The sequence below is a fragment of the Ursus maritimus genome, unplaced genomic scaffold (genome assembly GCF_017311325.1).
Source record: "Ursus maritimus isolate PB19 unplaced genomic scaffold, ASM1731132v1 scaffold_32, whole genome shotgun sequence".
In the NCBI taxonomy this organism is placed as follows: Eukaryota; Metazoa; Chordata; class Mammalia; order Carnivora; family Ursidae; genus Ursus; species Ursus maritimus.
The window spans coordinates 6,263,851-6,285,662 of NW_024425786.1; the positions used below are offsets into that span (position 1 = coordinate 6,263,851).

Here is a 21,812-nt window from a genome sequence, read left to right on the forward strand (position 1 = left end):
TTCCTGCTGAGGAGGCAACAAGGTAATCCAGTCACTATAGCTGAGCAGGATCCTTATCCCAAACAGTATTCCAGCATCCATGAGGCCCGTCAGAACCTGGGGTTCTTGTTCTGTGAGGCCTCTCTAGGTTCCATTTCTGTTCCTCTTTTCTCCAATATGTGAAATGACTTGAAGACTTTCTGTTCCTTGCAACCAAATAAGCCTAACCAAACCTTTACAAATCATATGTATAACTTGTTTTAAATTAGGGCATGGCCTGTAACTTCAACTTCTGATGCAAAAGCCCAGGACAAATAGGCTGTGAGGATTCCTCAAATACCAAGTGGTCTATGAATTAGAGGTCATATCATTTTGTAACGTAACCATATAAGGAAATATTTCACAATTAAACATATTGCTTATGGTTGCTGATACACTGGCAAGTTTTACCAAATGCAAACAATTTTACACTGACACAAACAGGTCACTTTGCCAAAAAAACCTCTTATATTAGCAGTCCTATCTGACCTAGGTACCTAAAATACAGACACATGGCATATCTTACATTACTTGGCACACGAACAAGTTAATTATACAAATCACAATTCCAACCAAAACCTCATTCTAGTAAATATATTTAGGATTTGAGCATGTTTGAGTTATTTGTAGTCAAATATTCATTAAAATGGCTTAAGCAATCTTAACCATTTTTTAACAAATAAGTGTTCATTTTTCCTCATTATTTTAAAAAACATCAGAACTGTTAGACAAGAAACCAAGCCCAGGGGTGCCTGGGTGGCTCAGCCATTAGGCGTCTGCCTTCGGCTCAGGTCATGATCCCAGGGTCCTGGGATCAAGCCCCACATCGGGCTCCCTGCTTGGCAGGAAGCCTGCTTCTCCCTCTCACACTCCCCGTGTTTGTGTTCCCTCTCTCGCTGTCTCTGTCAAATAAATAAATAAAATCTTTAAAAAAAAAAAAAGAAAGAAAGAAACCAAGCACAAGCCAACAGGCTCACCAAAATCACACTTAAAACAGGACAAGCCTGGGCGCCTGGGTGGCACAGCGGTTGGGCGTCTGCCTTCGGCTCAGGGCGTGATCCCGGCGTTCTGGGATCGAGCCCCACATCAGGCTCCTCCGCTATGAGCCTGCTTCTTCCTCTCCCACTCCCCCTGATTGTGTTCCCTCTGTCACTGGCTGTCCCTATCTCTGTCAAATAAATAAATAAAATCTTTAAAAAAAAAAAAACAGGACAAGCCAAGCTACAAATTTGGAATAACTACGAAGATACTACTACTAACAATCACTTAAACATGATTCAAGAGGAATTCCTAGTTGTTGAAAAACTATGACCAGCTAGAGCACAGTGTTATCAGAGTGATTATGTAAAACAATAAGTGTATTGTTTCGGGGTTTGTGTGTGTGTGTAATGAAGTTCACAGCTATGTTACACTAATGACTCTAAACATCTGAATTTTCTGCTATCTTAACCTTTAAATCTACTGCAAAACAAGCTGCCAAAAGCAGTTAGTCAGAAAGCACAGAATTCCCAGAAGAACTCAGTATATACAACTTATTTTACTACTTAAATGTTTTTTTGATTACTGGGATTTGAACAAGATGTTAAAGATTCAAAACTAATTTTAAAAGTAATGGGTACTTACTAAATCCAGAATAATATTCAACATACACTGGTTTTAAAAGGGCACAGGTCATATTCTTGTGTGTGTGTGTGTGTGTGTGTGTGTGTGTGTGTGTTTACAGCACCTGGCACATTTTTGTTCAACAGTACATATAATTGTTGCAGGACCTGACAGTGACTCTGTCCTACTTTTTAAAAACCTTTTGCTGACCACTCAGTGAAAGTTGAAAAACTAACTGGTACATTTATTTCTTGATTTGGATTACCTTTTTTTGTTGTGAACCGGTTCTCAGTTACTCTAGTTACCTTGCAACAAAACACTGGCAGAGAATATACTGGACTGAAATTCCTAGACTCTATTCCTACTGAATAAATAATACATTTTAACTGTTCGCATTTCATTGTAAAGGTACACAACTTTAGGGGTTACACTCCAAGTTTTGGGAAAGCAAAGTGAATCACAAATCACATTCCTTAGAGTAGGCAGTCTGAAACAGAAGGTGTTTATTCTATGCTGAGTCCCCCTTGCCTCTGCAAACCTCTCCAACAGTTCACTCCATTAAAACAATAGAGATGGGGTAGAATGTGTGATAAAAAACCTTCCAGGCATTTATCAAAGATTATCTCTGAAACTACACTTTGGATTAGAAGTCTTTGAGCAGGAATTTGGCCTTCTGTGTCAATCTGTGTACACATTCATTTCACATTTTCTCTTGCCTCTGTGTTTTTTTTTAATCTAATCCATAGAATAAGTCGTCCTATCAGACTTAATTTCATTTGTTTACATGACAATTGAAAACAACACTACTGCAACACAACACTACTAACAGCTGCAAAATTACTGATTTTAGTGAGTTCCTTCCCCCCCCACCTCCCCCCACCCCCATGAAATCCCAGAAGAAAACCCTTGGGTTCAGGGCTAGGATTTTTCTTTTCTATAGGGTAGGTCTATTTGACTTTTTACTAATGATACTGAAAACTTTTTAAAGACTGCTAGTGTATATACGGTTTCCAACACCAAGAACACAAATAAATCCCTTTATTTTGTTTAGTATTTCAAGACAAACTATGTTTCTCATAAAAGAAGAGTATCAATTCAAAAGAGTCTTTGGAAGTCACTATGTGTAAATACTTCTGGTAATAGAACAAATTAATATCAAGACACAGCCAGTAATGTAAAAAGCCTCGATGCATCCGTGCCAGTCAAAGGACATCTGCATTAGCAGCTCAGGGAAGTGGCATTTGCAGGAAGGCACTACAACTGCGTTCAAAAGAAAATCATTAGGCCGCAGCCGTTAATCCCCTCCCCCATCCTCTTCATCAGGATCCCTCAAAGCAATTAACCAGTAGAAGGTGCTATTCTGCAACCCACAGTATTCACACCAATCTCCATCCTTGGCCCAGAGCTGGGTTTAACCCAGGTGGACTCTGTCAGCCTATTCCCTGTCCAGTATTCAAGTAGCCTCTACACCAGCCCCCAAAAGAGAAAACCAGATCTTTCTTTAGAACCCCTACTTACAAAACAAAACAAAAAATGACATCTCAATAGCCAGCATACTGGAGTATCAACCATCAGACCACTAAAATGTCAAAACACACAGACACTCTTTGCTAAATATTAACCTCAAATACGATTTTTATCATCTTAATTGAGACAATCTACTTCTACCTAGAAAAGACCCTGGTCACATTCACTACAATAAGAGTCAACTGAACAAATCACGGTCCCCAACAAAGTCAGGGGCAATGAGGAATAGGAAAGCTAACTATAAGGCCACGACACATAAAGAGGGATTTTATCTTTACATACACAAAAAAGAAAGGGCAGCAGAAACTAGGGCTGCAAAGGAAAGAAGGGAGGTGGAGAAGAGGAGTCTCTGAACATGTTTTTGAGTGTCCTTTAGTTTCCGATATACTCTTCTGCCTCTTAGAAGGTTGCAAAAAGAAGGCCAGACATGAGATGGGTGAAAGAAAGCTGAAAAAGAAAAGCGTCCACCCTTCCCCCATCTTCTCTCCTCTCTCCCAAAAAAGAGCTGTGTTTATCTGTGCAAACCTAGTCCCAAATATGGGAGAGAGAGAATGAATGTGTGTATGGAAGAACAATGAGCCCTCAGCCTGGTATTGTGTGTGTGTGTGTGTGTGTGTGTGTGTGTGTCTGCCTGCCTCTGTCTCTTTTCCCTTCGACCTCAACAACAACAGGGAGAGCTGGAAGCCAGCTTTCCATCCAGGCCATCAAAATCAAAACTGGTTTATAATTTACAGTGGAATTAACTCAGCAAGCAAATCCATGGAAGGAAATAGCTACCCAAAGATGATTTTATTATTGTATAGATCCATCCTCTCTCCCCTCCCCCAACAGACTGAGACTAAAGAAACCAGTGTACATCAGACAAAAAGGTCTCTCTTTAAATGGAAAGCAATTACCAAAACTGTTTCATATCTAAACATAGGATGCATTAATTTGTGTCACATCAAAATGTTTGTTTTGTAATTCACCAAGTTTCCCTTTTACTAGTTATCTTTTTTGTGTTTAAAAAATTTGCTTTGGGGAAAGCTATTTCAGGATTCATACAAAACTACTTTCTAAATGTCCCTTAAAATAGCAACACATACTGAAACATTTAAAGCACCCAGTTTCTCAAGGACACATTTTGCTTAAATCAATGTTTGAAGTCTGTAATCCAGAAAAATTGTAAGCAAACCTTGGAAAAGAGGCACAGGAAAATGACAATTCAACAATGAATCATTTTGTTTTCCTTTCAACAACTTCTCAAGCAACCAGTTTCAAAGGAAACCTGCAATACTTTCCCCCTCCCAACACACACACACACACACACACACACACACACACACACAATCTATGTAACACTACCTCTCTTCTTTCCAAAACCTTAAAAAATAAATAAATAAAACTAGAAGCCACTCTCTTTCAGAGAGCAGAACTCAAACATGGTAGTAAGAATTTTATTCTGCTGCAAGTGATTTGGGGTTTCATAATTTAGTGATCACACAGAGCAGAGAACTGGAGATGTAGAACACAAAGAAGGAATCTTTCCTTAATGTGAAAATAATACTTTAATAAAAGTCCTCCCCCAAGACCCCCAAATCCACAAACATTCAAGAAATTTACAGTTTGGGTCCCTGACTTCCTTTTCCTTCCCCCCCAACCCCAACCCCCAGTTCAACCAATAATTTAGTCACATGAAACAGTTTAACCTCAGACAAGTCAAACAAGAGCATGAATAAGCAGCAAAGAAAGAACAGGAGTCGAAAGGCGAGTGGGACAGTTACCTGGCCCGGGCAGGGCCGAAGAAGTCCCCGGCCCTTTATTCCCGTCCCCCGCGGAGGCGCGCGGCTCTCACGCCGGCCTCCCCTTCCTGGCTCCCGGCTGACCGAGGAGTCCACGCCGACCCCCTGCCGCCCCACGCCCGTGCCCAAGACTAGGGGCCGGGAGAGAAGGCAGCTGCCACGCGCCGGCAAGTTGGAGACTTACCTTCCCCGAATGCGCTACACCATCAATGGAGGTGTGTTCGTCCGGCTCCGGGAAAGTGGGGGACGGGGCGGGAGGCCCGCGGGGCTGGGGACCGCCGGGCTCGGGCCGAGGAGGGGCCGGCCGCGGGGACAGGGCCGGGGGCTGCGGGGGCTTCCCTCCCGTGACCTCTGGGGCGGTCTCCACTAGCTCCCTGCTCCTCGCTCGGCCAGTCCTTCAGGAGCGGGAGCCCAGGATCATGTCTGGTTTTGTTTTTCTGAGGGCGAGGGGCTCCCTGAGGATGATGGTGATTTTTTTTTCCTCAACTAGGAAAGAAAATGAGGCAGAGACAATGTGGGAGGCGAGCGAGGGGAGAGCACGGGGCAGGCGGAGGCGGGGGCGAGACCCAAGGCAGGCGAGCGTCTCGGGCGTGCGGGAGGAAGAGGAGGCTGGGAGCGCGGGGGGCGGCTCGCGAGCGTCTGTGGGAGCAGCGGCGCCTCGGCGATGGTGGCCGAGCCGCGGCGGGGCTGCTGCACCGACCCACCGCCCACTCCGCGCTCGGGTCCGGCCCACCTCGCAGTATCGCGCCTCGTCATTGGCGCCTCCCGTGGTGACGCGCGCGGAAGTTGGGCCAATGGGAGGCGGAGGGCGGGCGGAGGGGCGGGACTTCTTGCGCTCTCTCATTCTCTCTCTGTCCCTCTCTCTTTTTTTTCTTTCTAATAAAAAGAGCAGGAGAGAAGGAGGGGAGCGGCCGGGTTGTGCCGACGCCGCGGTCCGGGCTCTAGCGCGCGCTCCGGGCGGCGGCGGGCGGTGGGCTGGGCCCCCCACCGGGGCGCGTCTTTGTGCGGAGCCGGGGTGGCGGCGCTCTGCGGTCTGGTCCCACGGGCGCGATTGGCCCGAGTCCCGCTGCTCTTGCTATTACCAGGGTCACAATTTGCCTTTTCAACCACTTCAGACGCGGACTCATATTCCTGGGAGGGGGGACACGGAGTGGGTGCCAACGATTCGCTTAAGGACTCTCGAAATTCTGATGAGAATGAACGTTTTCAAAACAAGTCTATAGCGGAAGATTAAGAAAGAGAAAAACGAAATTCGCAGGTCGCGCTGCGTGTTTGAAAAGAATATAATAAAGAGGAAAAGCCTGGAAAGTCTCATCAAGGAATAAAGAAGGGACTAGAACCCCAGTCGCAGAAGGAATGTTAGGGAGAGAGCAGTGCGCACAACTCTATGCCGTAAGTTTGAAAAATAAAGTCTTTTTTAAAAATCCAAATATCACCCTTTTCCTTTGAGAAACCTAGTATTCTGTCCCACTTCCCAAAAGGCTGGTAATCACAGGGTCGACGGTGCTGTAAGGGGAGTGAGGGGCAGGCCAAATGCTCATATTCTATTTAATATAATTTATAGGAATGAGGGGTTTGGAAATTTTAATTATGACTAGCAGTTTTTGAAATGCATATCATGTTTATTGAGTTCTTTCACACACCCTGGCATGAATCCAGGGCGAATCATCAACCTATTGTTGGTTTGTTAATATACTGTAAATGCTTATTGGTGTCCTTACACCATACACTCTCCCTGAAGGAGTTCAGATCTGTATATAATAGAATAATTAAGGGATAGAACACAGCGCAAAATAATTCACTCATCTAGTTCAAATAAAGTGATAATTTTCTCTTTGGAATATCTATTCAGATTATAATTTCCACATCCAGCAGTTTCTTTTAAGAATAATTTGGACTAGCAGATATCATTGGACTATGACCCAAGAGATCTAAAAAAAAATGGGTCCTTGCCATTACCTTTCTGAGTAACTTTTAGCAAGAAAAACCCTCCCTTGCTGCAACTCCTTCAGCTATGAAATGGGAAAAGTAGTTAATACCTCATTATATATCTAATAATGTGAGAACTGAATTTTACAACATAATAAATTCAGTAAACGGCTCTGGACATCCTAGGTATGATGGAACTATTCAACATCAGTTTGGAAATAATGAGGAGTAAAGTGTATTAGATGGCTTCAGTGTCCATCACAATCTACACTTACAAGAACAGTCTTTCTAATAAAGGTTCAGCCCTATGGTGGGCAAATGGACAACAGTTTTTCAGTAGGTGCCTGTGGATCCTACACTACCAGTGAGCAGGGAGGAGAAAGGCTCTCAAGATCAGCAAACTACACTTATTCTAGTATTAGGGCTTGCCATCACATTCATTTATCTATAAAAATATAGATTTGGGGTGCTTGGCCAGCTCAGTTGGTTGAGCATCTGGCTTTTGATTTCAGCTCCGGTCATGATCTCAGAGTTGTGGGATCGACCTGCACAACGGGCTTTGCACTCAGCAGACGGTCTGCTTGAGATTCCCTCTCTCCCTCTCCTTCTAAGCCTCCTCCCCTCCCTCTCTAAAAAAAAAAAAAAAAAAAAAAAAAAAAAGTAGATTAAAGGGTGCCTGGCTGACTCTGTTGGAAGAGCATGTGACTCTTGATCTCCCAGTCCGGAGTTCAAGCCCCACGTGGGGCACGTAGAGCCTACTTCAAAATAAAATGTAGATTTAGAAGTCTCAAGATTTCCCATTGTTACAAAGCATAATATTATTGTATTGTGCCATAAAATTAGCAAACTAGATCTCTTTAACTACAACAATCCCATGCAAGAATTGTGGCCCAGCCATAAAGCTGGAGAGAACGGCCTTCCTGAGAGGCTGGTAATGTAATAACAATATGTCTTAATAAAGACAACTATTAAACCATTGACTGAAAGCTTACCACATCCCAAGTGCATGCGAAGCGTGTTATATTCCTTGGTCCACTTAGTCCTGACAACAGCCCATGAGGTATATCATTATCTCCATCATAAAGGTCAAGAAACTGGGCCTTGGAGAAGTTAAATAACTTGGTCAAGGTGAAAGAGGTCAAATATCTAGTGGGTTTTTTTCCCCACTATGAAATTAGAAAGAATTTCCTTATTCTCTTTTCAGCAAGCTTTAGAAAATGGGGATTACTTTGGTTATCGAATTTGAAAATATCAAGAAGGACTTTTGTTAATTATTTTATGTGTCTTACTACAGGTAGAAGTGATTTCATTTTGTATACAGAGGTCACATCAGGGACATAGTACCGCTATCTAAAAGAAGCAGGAGAAAGAGGAATTTTTTAATAAATGATGTTGGGACTACCAGATAACTATATAGGGGAAAAAATGCAGGAAAAAAAATTCTTTAGGGACACCTGGGTGATTAGTTGTCCGATACTTGATTTCAGCTCAGGTCGTGCTCTCAGGGTTGTGAGATCAAGCTCTGCACTGGAAGTGCAACCTGCTTAAGATTCTCTTTCTCCCTCTCCCTGTGCCCCTCCTCCTGCTTTCTCCCTCTCTCTCTCACACACTCTCTCAAATAAATAAATCTTCAAGAAAAAAATTATTTAACTAGATTTATTTTATTCTAAATCCCTCCCCCCCAAAATTATAGGTGGATTTTTTTAAAGACTTTATTTATTTGACAGAGAGAGACAGCGAGAGAGGAAACACAAACAGGGGGAGTGGGAGAGGGAGAAGCAGGCTTCCCGCCGAGCAGGGAGCCCACGCAGGGCTCTATCCCAGGACCCTGGGGTCATGACCTGAGCCGAAGGCAGACACTTAACGACTGAGCCACCCAGGCGCCCCTAGATGGATATTTTTTAAATGTAAAAAATGAAACCACTGAAGGACCCCTGGCTGGCTCAGTTGGTAGAGCATGCAACTCTTGATCTCAAGGTCATGAGTTCAAGTCCCATGTTGGGTGTAGAGATAACTTAAAAAAAAAAAAAAAAGGCAGTGGGGTGCCTGGGTGGCTCCGTCAGTTAAGCATCCAGCTCTTGATTTCATGGTCTCAGTGTGATGAGATCAAACCCTCATTGAGCTTCACACTCAGCAGGGAGTCTGAGATTCTCTCTTCCTTTCCCTCTCCTCTTCCCATCTCCCAGCTGTCTCTTTCTCTCTCTCAAATAAATAAACAAATCTTTTTTAAAATTACAGAAACCTCACCGTGGTCTACAGGATTCTGTAAGACCCATTGAACCACTATTTGTTAGGGTGAGTTTAGGAGTTTATTTTATTACTGTCCTCTGTAACCCACATATAGGTTATGTTTATTCTTTTGTATATGTCAGATATTTTATGATTATTTTAATGAAATCATGAAAGTGATTAGAGGAATACCAGAATTTTTTTCAAATCATGGATTGAAGAAGTTTTTCTAAGCATGACAGGAAACCCAGAAACCATAAAGGAAAAACACCAATAAATTTTATGTATGCATATTTTACATTTCTATAAAGCACAAAAAAACCCACAACAATGCAAGAAATAAACAACACCTATAATAAAGTACTAACTTCCTTTTTTCTTTAAAGATTTTATTTTTTTTAAAGATTTTATTTATTAGGGTGCGCGGGTGGCTCAGTCTGTTGGGCGTCTGCCTTTGGCTCAGGTCATGATCCCAGGTCCTGGGATCCCTGCTTCTCCTTTCCCTCTGCCTGCCACTATACCTACTTGCACTCTCTGGCGCTCTCTCTCTCTCTCTGTCTCTCAAATAAATAAATAAAATCTTTAAAAAAATAAAATCTTTTTTATTTTATTATTTTATATTTTTTATTTTATATATTTTATTTGTTTATTTGAGAGAGAGAGTGAGAGAGAGCACAAGAGCAGGGTGAGGGGGAGAGGGAGAAGCAGATTTTCCGCTGAGCAGGAAACTCAGGACTCCAGGATCATGATCTGAGCCTTAGGCAGGTGCTAACTGACTGAGCCACCCAGGCACCCCTAAAGTACTAATTTCTTTAATACAAAGAGCTCTTACAGATTTATTTTTTTTTTAAATCAGAAAAATGGAAAAAAATATGAACGAAAAATTCACAGAGAAATATGTTCAATAAACATGATTCAATCATAATAAAATAAATGCAAATTAAAATCATCTCTCAGATTAGGGGAAATTTTTAACTTCATAATACCCAGTATTGATGAGGATGTGGGAAAACAAGTACTCTGATGCACTGTTTGTAAAAATGTAATCAGTCCCTCTTTTAGAACACAATTTGGCAACCACCTATGGAAAGGTCAAATATCCATACCCTTTGACCCAGAAATTCCACTTCTAGAAAGCCATTCTACAAATAATCTTGCATAAATGTACAAAAATATATACAAACACATATATAATTGCAACATTATTTATAATAGTGAAAACCCGGAAAAAACGCCAACATCCACCAACAAAGACTGTTTAAATATAGTACAAACATACAATGGAATACTTTATAGCTTTCAAAAAGGATTAGGTAAATCTGAATTGATATAGAATGATAATCAGGATTCAGAGTTAAATGAAAAGAGCAAGTCACAGAACAATTAGGCAGAGTATAATTTTATGTATTTTTGTTAAGTAGGCCCTACACCCAACATGGGGCTCAAACTTAAAACCCCCAGATCAAGAGTCACATGCTCTACCCCCTGAACCAGCCAGTCGGCCCCTATTTGTATTTTATAAGGACAAAATTTGTATATGCTTCAAAGATGTCTAAAAACATATTCACCAGAAAACATTTCGAGTGAGTCCAGCGGGCATGGAATGAAGAATAAGGAGGGAACAGGAGACAGACTTTTGGTTTCATTCTACTCTGTTCTGTTTGATTTTTTTCTCTTCGTATCAAGCATGTATAATTTTTATAATTAAAAAAGAAGAATTCACGTTCTTTGAACATATGGCTGGTAACTAGCCTTCATAATTCACCAGAAGTACTCGAGCTTTAGAACAAGTAAATTATTTTCCTCTAAAATGCCTTCAGCAAAACTGGGGTGCTTTATCAAGCCTGGTAACAGACTGAAGCTCGTTTCTAGGCATTTTCTTTGAAATGGCCTTCCAAGTGTCTGCAGCGCAAACGCCAGCCCGTCCGAGCTTCAGCAACCTCCCATTGTACTTTCTCAGGCTGAGCAAGAGCAGAGCCGACACCGTGGTATGTCTGCGCACGCTCAGCACGCAAGTTGGGTTTACCCACAGCGGGGTTGTGCTTCATGATGTGTTGAACATCGAAATTGCACCCTCTCCAGGCTTTTCCCTCAGGCCAAGTAAGTAACCCCTGATAGAGCCTTTGAAAATCCCTGCGCTGAACTGAACTGGAGAAATGGGTGATTACAGTACTTATTGCAGAAGGCACGTGTCACGCATGCAAACGTGTACAAGAGGGAAACTGCTTTCCAAAACTCATAGCCCCTTTCCTTTGTGTGGACATGAGCGACTGTGGAGCAGGTGAGGTTGTGCATTCAGCTCCAGTCTCTGATGAATTTTCTTTCAACCAAAGTAGAAGCGGGTCTGTATCCCAGCACACCTATAGATAGATCTCAAGGAAACCCTGCTCCACTGAACCGCATCAGATCCAGTGGAATGACGCTCTACTCTGAGTCATGCTTAGCCAGCCAATGCCACAGCATGCTGTCCGGGGGCAACGGGTGTCTTCTGGATAAGATCTAAACCCAACATCTGACTTCTGACCACATGTGGTCATTGAAGAGCCTCATAGGGCTTCGTGAAAGAATTAAGGGGAGGAGATGCTGATTTTCATTGTCCTGGCCCAATTCCAAGTTTGATCGTTCGCAGTCCTCCTCCTTTGTCTGCCCGCCATCGCACTGAGACGTGCTATTCCACAGTTCCTGTTATAAACAGCTGTCCACTGTTAACCGAGTGAGCCAGAGAGCCAGCGAACTCCACCCTGGGGGAAGCTGCATTTCAAGATAAACATTTCCTCCGCATCTTTGGTAAATTACTTAGATTTACCTTGGAGGAAAGATATAGTTTTCTAGCGAGAATAAGGGCAGAGTAATGGGGAGTTAAAAATTATCCACAAGCCCTATTTTGTCTAACTGGTAAACAAAGAAGACTGGACTTGATCACAAAGGGGCCCTCAGAAGGGAGATTCCATAGGAAATACATTTCAGATTCTAACATTTTATTTGGGAATCCAGAGTTTAATCTTTTTTAAATATTTTATTTATTTGCTTGAGAGAGAAAGCACAAGTGAGGGGAAGAGCATAGGGAGAGGAACAAGCAGACTCCTTGCTGGGCACAGAGCCTGACTCGGGGCCTGATCCTACGACCCGGAGACCATGACCTGAGCTGAAATCAAGAGTCGGACACTCAACCAACTGAGCCACCCAGGTACCCCCAGAATTTAATCTTAAACATTGATGAAGCAGGTGCTATTTGCCACCAAAATGCATTTCTTCAATCTAAGGCATATTTACAAACAGAGCAAACAGGCAAGAAACTCTGTAAACCAGAGGAAACAACAAAATTCATCCTCTGCCATTCAAGCTTCAGTGTCTATGTTGGACATGTCTGGGGGACTCAATGCCTCCCTCCTTTTCATTCAACACTTAAGACATCTTTTTTTTTTTTTTTTAGATTTTATGTTTTTATTTGAGAGAGAAAGAACAGAGGGAGAATGAGAGGGAGAAGCAGACTCCCTACTGAGCAGAGAGCCCAATGTGGGGCTTGATCCCAGGACCCTGAGATCACGACCTGAGCTGAAGGCAGATGCTTAACCAACTGAGCCACTCAGAATCCCCAACTGAAAATATCTTAATTTCAAATATGAACCCCAAATATCTCCTTCTAATACTCCAACTTCCAGAATAATTACTCTCTTTAATCTTAAAAAGAGCATTTTAACATGAAAGCATCCAAAATATCCTTCAATAGGTGAATGGATAAACAAGCTATGTTGCATCCATTCAGTGGAATATTATTCAGCCCTAAAAAGAACTAAGCTATCAAGCCCTAAAAAGGCATAGGGGAACCCTACAGGCATTACTAAGTGAAAGAAACCAATCCGAAAAAGGTTACTGTGTGCTTTCAACTATACAGCATTCTGGAAAAGGCAAAACTATGTCTGGAAAAGACATTCTAGAATAGAAAGTAAAAAGATCAGTTGCCAGGGATGGGGGAAAGACAAGGCTGAACAGGTGGAATACAGGGGATTTTTAGAGCAGTGAAACTATTCAGTATGATTTCATAAGGGTGGATTCATACCATTGTGCATTTGCTAAAACCCCACAGAATCTATAAAACACAAAGTGAACGAACCCTACTGTAAACTATGGACTTTCGTTAATAAATAATATATTGATATCGGTTCATCAGTTAAACAAATGGACTACACTAATGCAAGTTGTTAATAAAAGAAGACTGGAGTAGGGGGAAAGGGTATGGGTATATAGGAACGCTACACTTCCTGCTCAAGTTTACTGCAAACCTTAAACTACTCTGAAAAAGCCTATTTTTTATAAAGAGCATTTCAGCTCTGTTCTCTGCATTGTAAGAAACAGACTCAATCTGCATGTCAACTAACAGGAGATGGGAGCCCAGGCAAAGCCGAACTGAGTGACTTCAGGAGCTATGGGACTAGAAGCGGGGCCACACAAAGGTCAGGACCCCAGGACATTATCACTGCCCCCCATCCTCCCTCCCGCCTGCCGGCCTCCTCACCCTTCACCGTGTAGCTTCCCTTCTCTTCACAGTGTCTGCTTTCTCACCATCTCAGCTCCTTCATGACTGTGGCTTCCCTGTGGCCTCCTGTGGCTTCTCTAGGTTTCTGAAGCTGGTGGCTTATCAGCTACAGCTGCTTCTGTCAACCACCTCAGGACTTCAGTGTTTCCTACTTAAAATTCCTGAGACAGGCAAACCTACTTGGCCCAGTTCATTCCTTGAAGGCCCAGCCCTGTCCTGGTCCCGGGAGCCCTGTGGGTGCACGTAGCAGGGAAGGGGTGAAGGGTGTCCCTCGTACTGTGCAGCAAAGCCCCGAGGCTCAGAGCTGCTTCCTCGGGAACTCCGGCCCGGCAGCCTGCTTTTCAACAGTGGTGTTAGCAGCATCCTTGAGGTGCCTAACGTGGATGGTGTCCTTTGGAATGGATTGTGTCAAAAAAACTAACAACTGAGTAAAACCAGACCTTAGCAATTAAGTATTTCAATACATATTGAAATAGTAATCTTCAGGGCCCCCTGGGTGGCACAGTTGGCTGGGCGTCTGACTCTTGATTTCGGCTCAGGTCATGATCTTGGGGTTGGGAGATGGGCTCCACACTCAGCATGGAGTCTGCTTGAGATTCTCTCTCTTCCTCTCCGTCCGCCCCCCCCCGCCTCCCTCTTGCACTCATGCACGTGCTCTCTCGCTCTCTCTCTCAAATAGAACAAAATAAATCTTAAACTTCTTTTAGAGGCCCCTAATAATATACTCATGTAAATGCACTACCAAACCCAATACAGAAATCAAATAGTAGGCGTTAAAGACTCAGGATGTATTGCAAAACTGCACAAAGTTTAGAATAAAATGAGTGCGAAGTTGTTGAACAAGACCTAAAAAACACAAACTGGACAAAGACATATTTGACTAAAATAATATCAAAGACTTATGATCGTTTACATTAAAATAAGTGGAAATTGGGGCTCCTGGGTGGCTCAGTCAGTTAAGGGTCTGCCTTCGGCTCAGGTCATGATCTCAGAGTGCTGGGATCGAGCCCCGCATTGGGCTCCCTGCTCAGCAGGGGACCTGCTTCTCCCTTTCCCTCTGCTCCCCTGCTCTTGCTCTCTCTATCTCAAATAAATAAAATCTTAAAGAAAAAAAAAATAAGTGGAAATCACATACTGGGGAAAAGATTGAAATTCCCATAACCGTGGCAGGATTAGTGATAAAAACATATCAAAGAAGTTTATAAATCTATTCAAGAAAGACGAATAACACAACAGAAAAGTAGGGGAAGGATAAGAACAATCAGCCGCAGAAGAATCTTTGTGTCCAGTAAACACAAACCTTTGTGCAGTCTCCTGTCTTCATTCTTGGCAGTTTCGATACACATAGATGATCCTTCTAACAGCTTCTTGTGTGTGTGTGTGTGTGTGTGTGTGTGTGTGTGTGTGTTAATTGTGGTCAAACACACATAACATAAAATTTCATCTTAATCGTCTTTAAGTGCACAGCTCAGTAGTTTTCAGTATAGTCATAATGTCGTGCAACCAACCTCCACCTGCAAGATGCAATCTTGCAAAATTGAAACTCCGTAGCCATTAAGCAACAATTTGCCATCTTGCTCTCCCCCAGCCCCTGGCAACTGCTATTTCACTTTCTGTTGCTATGAATCTGACCACTCTAGGAACTTTATATAAGGGAAATCAAACAGTATTTGCCTTTTTGGGACTGGCTCATTTTAGCTAACACAATGTCCTTATATTGATTTGCTAGGGCTCACATACAAAATACCACAGACTGGATGGCTTAACAACAGCAACTTATTTTCCCACAGTCTTGGAGGCTGGAGATCTGAGATCAAGGTGCCAGCAGGGCTGGTTTCTTTTCAGATCTGTCCCCTTGGCTTATAGATGGCTGTCTTCTCTCTGGGTCCTCACATGGCCTTTTCTGTGTGTGCACAACCCTGGTGTCGATTCCTCTTCTTATAAGGACACTAGTCCTGTTGGATGAGGCCCCCATCCTTGAGACCTCCCTTTACCTCTGTCATTTCTGTTAAAGGTTCTGTCTCTAAATAGAGTCACATTGGGGGTGAGCATCCTCAACTCCAGGGGGACCCGCCCCTTTGTGAACCGAAAGTGATGACATGTATAAACCGTCCATGCTCGCTGCGTTTGGACTTGCCCATTTCTTTTGCCTTAACACTTTAAGCTGCTTAAATTAATTAATTAGCAGATTAATATAGCAGAACAAAAAATTACTACTAAGCCTCAGTGGCCTTTTTCGCCAGAACAGTGATTTGATTGAGAGTTTATTATTAATTGCATTTTAGGAGAAAGTTGATAGCCACACGCCCTTGGATTCAGTGCTCACGGTCACTGGTAAAGAGGATTGAGACCTATTGTTAGGGCCTGCTAGAACGTAAGCTTCACAGGGACAGGCGTATTTGTTGAATCAGGACGAAGGGGTGTGGTGGGGATTACAGAATGCACGTAAAGCCCTCAGGGTTGACTGTGGACACTGCTTAGCTCAATGTAAGATTGAGTTCACTTAGAACCACTATGCGTACCTCGCAGATCTGAGCTTCGGCACTGACCATTGTCAAGTGTAAATCTTTGAAAACTTTGGAATGAAGTTGGTTGTAGGACTTTGAGAAAAGAAACTACTTAAAGTCACTGAAACATTATCAAATCAATTTTTGCGATCTCATTTAAAGTAAGTTCTTTGTCCTATAATGTTTATATTAATGTTAATGCAGATTAAAAGAGACCAATAGGAAGTAGACAAAGAAGCTATAGGCATTGTTTAAATTTTGAGTATTTTCTGAGAACATGGGATGAGACCATAAATACATAATGGTGTGTATCTGTGTTGGCGAAGAATTCAGATTCTTGTCTTCCTAAAACAAATCTGAGTTGGTCCTAATACCATATTCCCAGTGCCTCGATGCCCTCTCTCTCCTCCGTGTCTGTTTGCATCCCATGCTCAGGCACTGTACCCCCTACCTTGCACACACCCTCAGCAGCTTGCCCCCTTACTTCCTAATATTCCCTGAGCCAAACCACAGCCCTGGTGACAATTCCAACATGCTGCCCGCTCGGCACGTGCACCTGCCCAGCCAAATGCGTCTGGCATCACACTGCCTGGTTTCATTTTAAATTCACGACCACAAACCTCAAGTGGACTCTTCATGCCCTTGGCAAGCATAGCATACTTACCCAGGCTCGTTTCTCCCCCAGTGCTCCAGCCAGTAATCTCATATCCATTCCTCTCTCCTCAAACCTCCAACATCCCCTCCCTTCTTTCCGAGGTCACCGTGGATATTGACGTCATCCGCAGAGAAAGTCCTCAGACTGCTCACTCCCCACATCTATCTATCCGCATCTGAATCCCACCTGCCGGCTTCTTGCCTGCTATTACAGATGAATCACCAACCGTCCTTTGGAAGCCTAGCCCTTCGCTTTGACCCCTTTCCCTCCCATTACTCATGAATATCACTCAGCATTTCTCCCCTCTCTTTGCTACATCATTTTTTTTTACCATCTGCTGGATCACTCCTATTGGAATACAAATAACATGTTTTTCTCTGACCTTGAGCCTTCTGTTGACTATACTTTACCTGTGATCTACTTCTCCATTTTTTACTCCCTTTTGCAGCAAAACATCTTCAAAAAAATGGTCTACACTTGCTATCTCCAATTTTTTACCCTTCTCTTTCGATCCACTCTAATCTCACTTTGACTCAACCTTTCCACTAAAACTTGTCCTACTGACGTCACCAGTGAGCTCCACATTGCTAAAAAGAAGAGCCAGTTCTCAGTCTTCCACTTTCTTGATCTATCGGGAGCTTTTGATACAACTGATGACCACCTCTTACCTGACAGGCTCTTTCTACTGGGCCATTAGGACACTTCGTCCTCCTGCTTTCCCCTCACCTCACAAGTGAGTCTTTCTCAGTGTCTTTCAATGACTCCTTCTCTTCTCCCCAGCCTCCGAATGTTGGAGCCCCCAGGCTCAGTCATTGATCTTTTCTGTACCTACACTCAGTCCCCTGTTAATGTCATTCACTGCCATAGCTTCAAAGACCACCCAATTGCTGATCACTCTCAAGTGTACATCTGCAGCCCAGCCCTCCCTCCTGAACCTCAGATTCAGGTAGCCAACAGCCAGCTCAACAGCTCCACTTGGATGTCTAAGGTATCTTAAATGTAACATACCCAAAACTAAACACCGGCCCCACCCAAGGTCTCCCCCATCTGTCAGTAGCAATCCCATCCTTCCAGTTGCTCAGATTAAAACCTTTGAGTCTCTCACATCCACATTCAATCCATCAGAAAAATCCTGTTGGCCCTGCCTTCAAACAACGTGCATGAGCGGAGTGCTTCTCACCACCTCCACCGCTACGGTCCTAGTCCAGGTCGCTGTCATCCCTTGCCTGGATTATGGCCTTAGCCTCTTAACTGCCCAACACTCTACGTAGTCTCTTTCCAATATGGTAGCAGTGATTCTTTAAAAGTGTAGGTTAGATTATGCCGCCGCACAGCTCAAAACTTGACAATGACTCTGTATCAGTCGAGATGACCTAGGTTACGTTGTGGTGGCGAATAACCCCAACATCCCGGTGATTTAAAATAGTGATCGTTTCTTTCTCATGTGCCGCGTCCACCTCGGGCAGCAGCAGGGAGCTGGTCATCACCATCACTGATCAGAGATTTTGGGCTTACAGCTCAGAACACTATCTTGAATGTTTCTGGTCACCATGGCAGAGGAGCAAAAAGCTCTAGAAGATTATCACTGGTAATTAAATGCTCCCAAAATGAATTCTCAAGACTCGGCTGCCAGAGCTAGTCACATGGACTAATACATCCTTAAGACAGCCGAAAAGTGTCATCGTGCTTTGTTCTGAGGGCCAGGAGCTGGACATACTCAGTGAGCTCCTGAACACCATAGGCTCCCAGCAGTGCTCAAAATAAAAGCAAAGTCCTAGGGGTGCCTGGGTGGCTCAGCTGGTTAGGTGCCCAACTCTTGGTTTCAGCTCGCGTCATGATCTCAGGATCCTAGGATCCAGACCTACATCAAGCTACACGCTCAGCAGGGAGTCTGCTTGTCTCCCTCTCTCTTGCCCCTCCCCCCGCTCGAGCCCCCCCCAAATAAAAAAAATAAATCTTAAAAAAATACATAAAAGCAAAGTCCTTACGATGGCCTATGAAACTGCATTGGCGGTCCCTGCCCTCGCCTCTCGGACCTCACCGCCTCCTGTTCTCTCCCAGGTTCCTGGCCTGAGTGGCTCTCCTTCAGTTATCTGCACGATAATCCCCTTACCTCCTACCTGACCAGTTTATTTAAAATCATAATCCGCCCCTTCTCTATTCCTAATCCTCACCCCACTCTACACACACGCCTGAACAAAAACTTCTATGAGGGCAGGGAAGGCAGGAGCTCTGTCTGTTTTTGTTCATGGAGGTGCCCCCACAAGCCAAGCCCACATCAGGATCTGCACAAGATAGGGGCTCAGGAATTTTTGCTTCAATGAGTGAACCTCCCTAGTGGTCAGGAAAATACAAACAAAACCCACAAAATAATTGTTTCACACCCATCAGATGACAAAATGTTCAAGTCTGACAATGGTAAGTAAGCCCTGATGAGGATTTCGTGAGAGGAAATCTTTGCTGCTCCAGAGTGCACATGGGTACAAGCATTTTGGAGAGCAGTCTGGCACTCCGTAGTCAAGTCCAAGACAGATGTGAATTATTACAGTTTGGCGATTTCACTTCCCAGTATTTACCTGGGAGAAACTCATCCATGTGTGTCCAAAAAGACATAGAAAAAGATGCTCATAACAGCATTATTTATAATAGGAAAAGAGTTGGAAACAATTGAAATTTCCATCAGCAAGATACTTGCTACATAATTGTCATATGCCAGGGAACACCCTAAAGTGGTTAAAAGGAAGTCATTCACTGTGTTCTGGCTTCCCATCTCCAGTCCAGCATGCGAGGGGACCAGAAGTCGCTTTCGTTCACACAACAAGCAAAAAGCTGAACAAACTGAAAATCAACGATTCACCTTAGATCCATCGGAGAACTGAGGTCACAGGGCAACCCGGCTGACCCAAAATTCGGAGAGCTAGACAGGTAGGTACAGAGAATCACAACTTATCTGAGCAGAAATCTCCCCAGGAATTAGTACCTGGGAAGGTACCGGGGTTGACACCTTGCTGGAGGCTCAGTGCGGACAAGTTTGAAAGTTAGCAACGCCACGGGGCCCCTCGTACGTCTGAGCGTTCCCTCTAGGAGCCCTTCCAGACTCTACAGTAAGGATCCAGAGAAAACCCCCCTCATGCTTCCAGCAGGGGAAGGAAAAGAGGAGCCATTTTGGAACACACCCCGAGTACTCTGTTGCTTTTAACAAGCCTTGCCCCCCAAAGAAGCGATTTCACAGAGCCTCATGGACTCAGGGGAACGGAAATATCCAACTGTAGCCCCCTTGAACCTTTCTGCCTGACCTAAGGGGGTAAGGAAGCTGAAAAGCCCTGGTCAATCACAGCCCACAGGCACAGACTTACTGAAGGACCAAGACCTCATAATCTACACCTACGCATATCATATTCCAACTACAGAAAATCTTAGACAAAAAAAAAAAAAAATTGAAAGAAGCCATAGGAAAATAACTTACCTGTGGAGGAGCAAGGAAAGAATTATATAGTTTCCGTTTGGGAACCCTGCAGGAAAGAAAAGGATGGAGGGAGCTCTTTTCATGCCTAGTGCAGCCATGCTTGTGTTCCCAAGAAGCGTCGGAAGCCTATAGCAGCTCCCAAGCCTTGGATGCTGGATAAACTGACCGGTGTGTTTGCCCCTCGTCCATCTACTACCGGTCCCCAGAAGCTGAGAGAATGTCTCCCTCTCATCATTTTCCTAAGGACCAGACTTAAGTACGCCCTCACAGGAGATGAAGTAAAGAAGATCTGTATGGAACATTTTATTGAGATTGATGGCAAGGTCCCACCTGATATAAACTACCCTGTTGGTTTTATGGCTGTCGTCAGCATTGACAAGACTGGGCAGGATTTCCGTCTGATCTGTGACACCAAGGGTCACTTGGCTGTGTGTCAGATTACACCTGAGGACGCCAACTATAAGTTGTGCAAAGTGAGAAGGAACTTTGTGAGAACAAAAGGAATCCCTCATCTGGTGACCCATGATGCTCGCCCGCACCATCCGCTATCCTGATGCCCTCGTCAAGATGAATGACCCCATTCAGATTGGTTTGGAGACTAGAAAGATGACGCATTTCATCAAGTTTGACCCTGGTAATCTGTGTATGGTGACCAGAGGTGCTAACCTGGGAAGACTTGGCATGATCACCAACCGAGAGAGACACCCTGGTTCTTTTGATGTCGTTCACATGAAAGATGCCAGTGGCAACAGCTTTGCCACCAGCTCTCCAGCATTTTTGTTATTGGCAAAGGCAACAAATCATGGATTTCTCTTCCCTGTGGTGAGGGTATCCGCCCCACCATTGCTGAAGAGAGGCAAGAGAAGGGCAGCCAAACAGAGCAGTGGGTAAAATGGTCTCTAGGTGATGTCATTGGAAGTCTTTATACTTAATTAAAGATCATACAGCACAGAAAAAAAAAAAAGGATGAAGTGCTATAGTGTTGTATTGAAAGTGTTGAAAGGAAAAAAAACCCACTAACTTAGAACGCTCCCCACTGACATTATCCTTCAAAAGTCAAGGACAGATAAAGAATTTTTTAAACAAAAATTGAGGGAATTTTTTGCCAGTAGACATTCCTTCCAAGAAGTGTTAAAATAAGTTCTTTATAGAGAAAGAAATGACATCGGTCAGAACTCAGATCTACAAAAAAAGGAAGAGCATTCAAAAAGGAATAATGAGTGAATGTAAAATGATTTACGTGGAGTGATACCAAAAAAACCAAACGAAACCAAACCAAAACTAAAGCGTTTGATGCTGAAGGAAAAAGACAATTTTCAAAAAGACATTTATAGAATGACACCATTTATAGGAATTATAAAAACGTATTATACAATGCCATATATATTATATGGATACACGTGTAGACAGTACAAATACAAAAAGTCACTATAAAGAGTCAAAGTAGTTTCGAGATGGGTTATGTCTAGGGAGGGGGGCAGGACTGGGGAATAAGAAACATCTTGGCTGTGTTTGTAATATTTTATTTCCTTAAAAAATATCTAAAAAAATATCAAAAGCA

The 21,812-nt window shown here is 43.4% G+C and overlaps 1 protein-coding gene and 1 pseudogene across 1 annotated transcript in view; one reads left to right on the plus strand and one right to left on the minus strand.

Moving 5' to 3' along the window:
- Positions 1-5,229, minus strand: part of RERE (arginine-glutamic acid dipeptide repeats) — a 409,222-nt gene extending 403,993 nt beyond the window's left edge. The window contains exon 1 of the mRNA XM_040645735.1: positions 5,113-5,229. The gene's annotated coding sequence lies outside the window, so the exon portion shown is untranslated. The remainder of the gene's footprint in view (positions 1-5,112) is intronic.
- A 12,343-nt stretch (positions 5,230-17,572) lies between these two features.
- On the plus strand, positions 17,573-21,301 carry LOC103666683 (annotated as a pseudogene).
- The last annotated feature ends 511 nt before the right edge of the window (positions 21,302-21,812 follow it).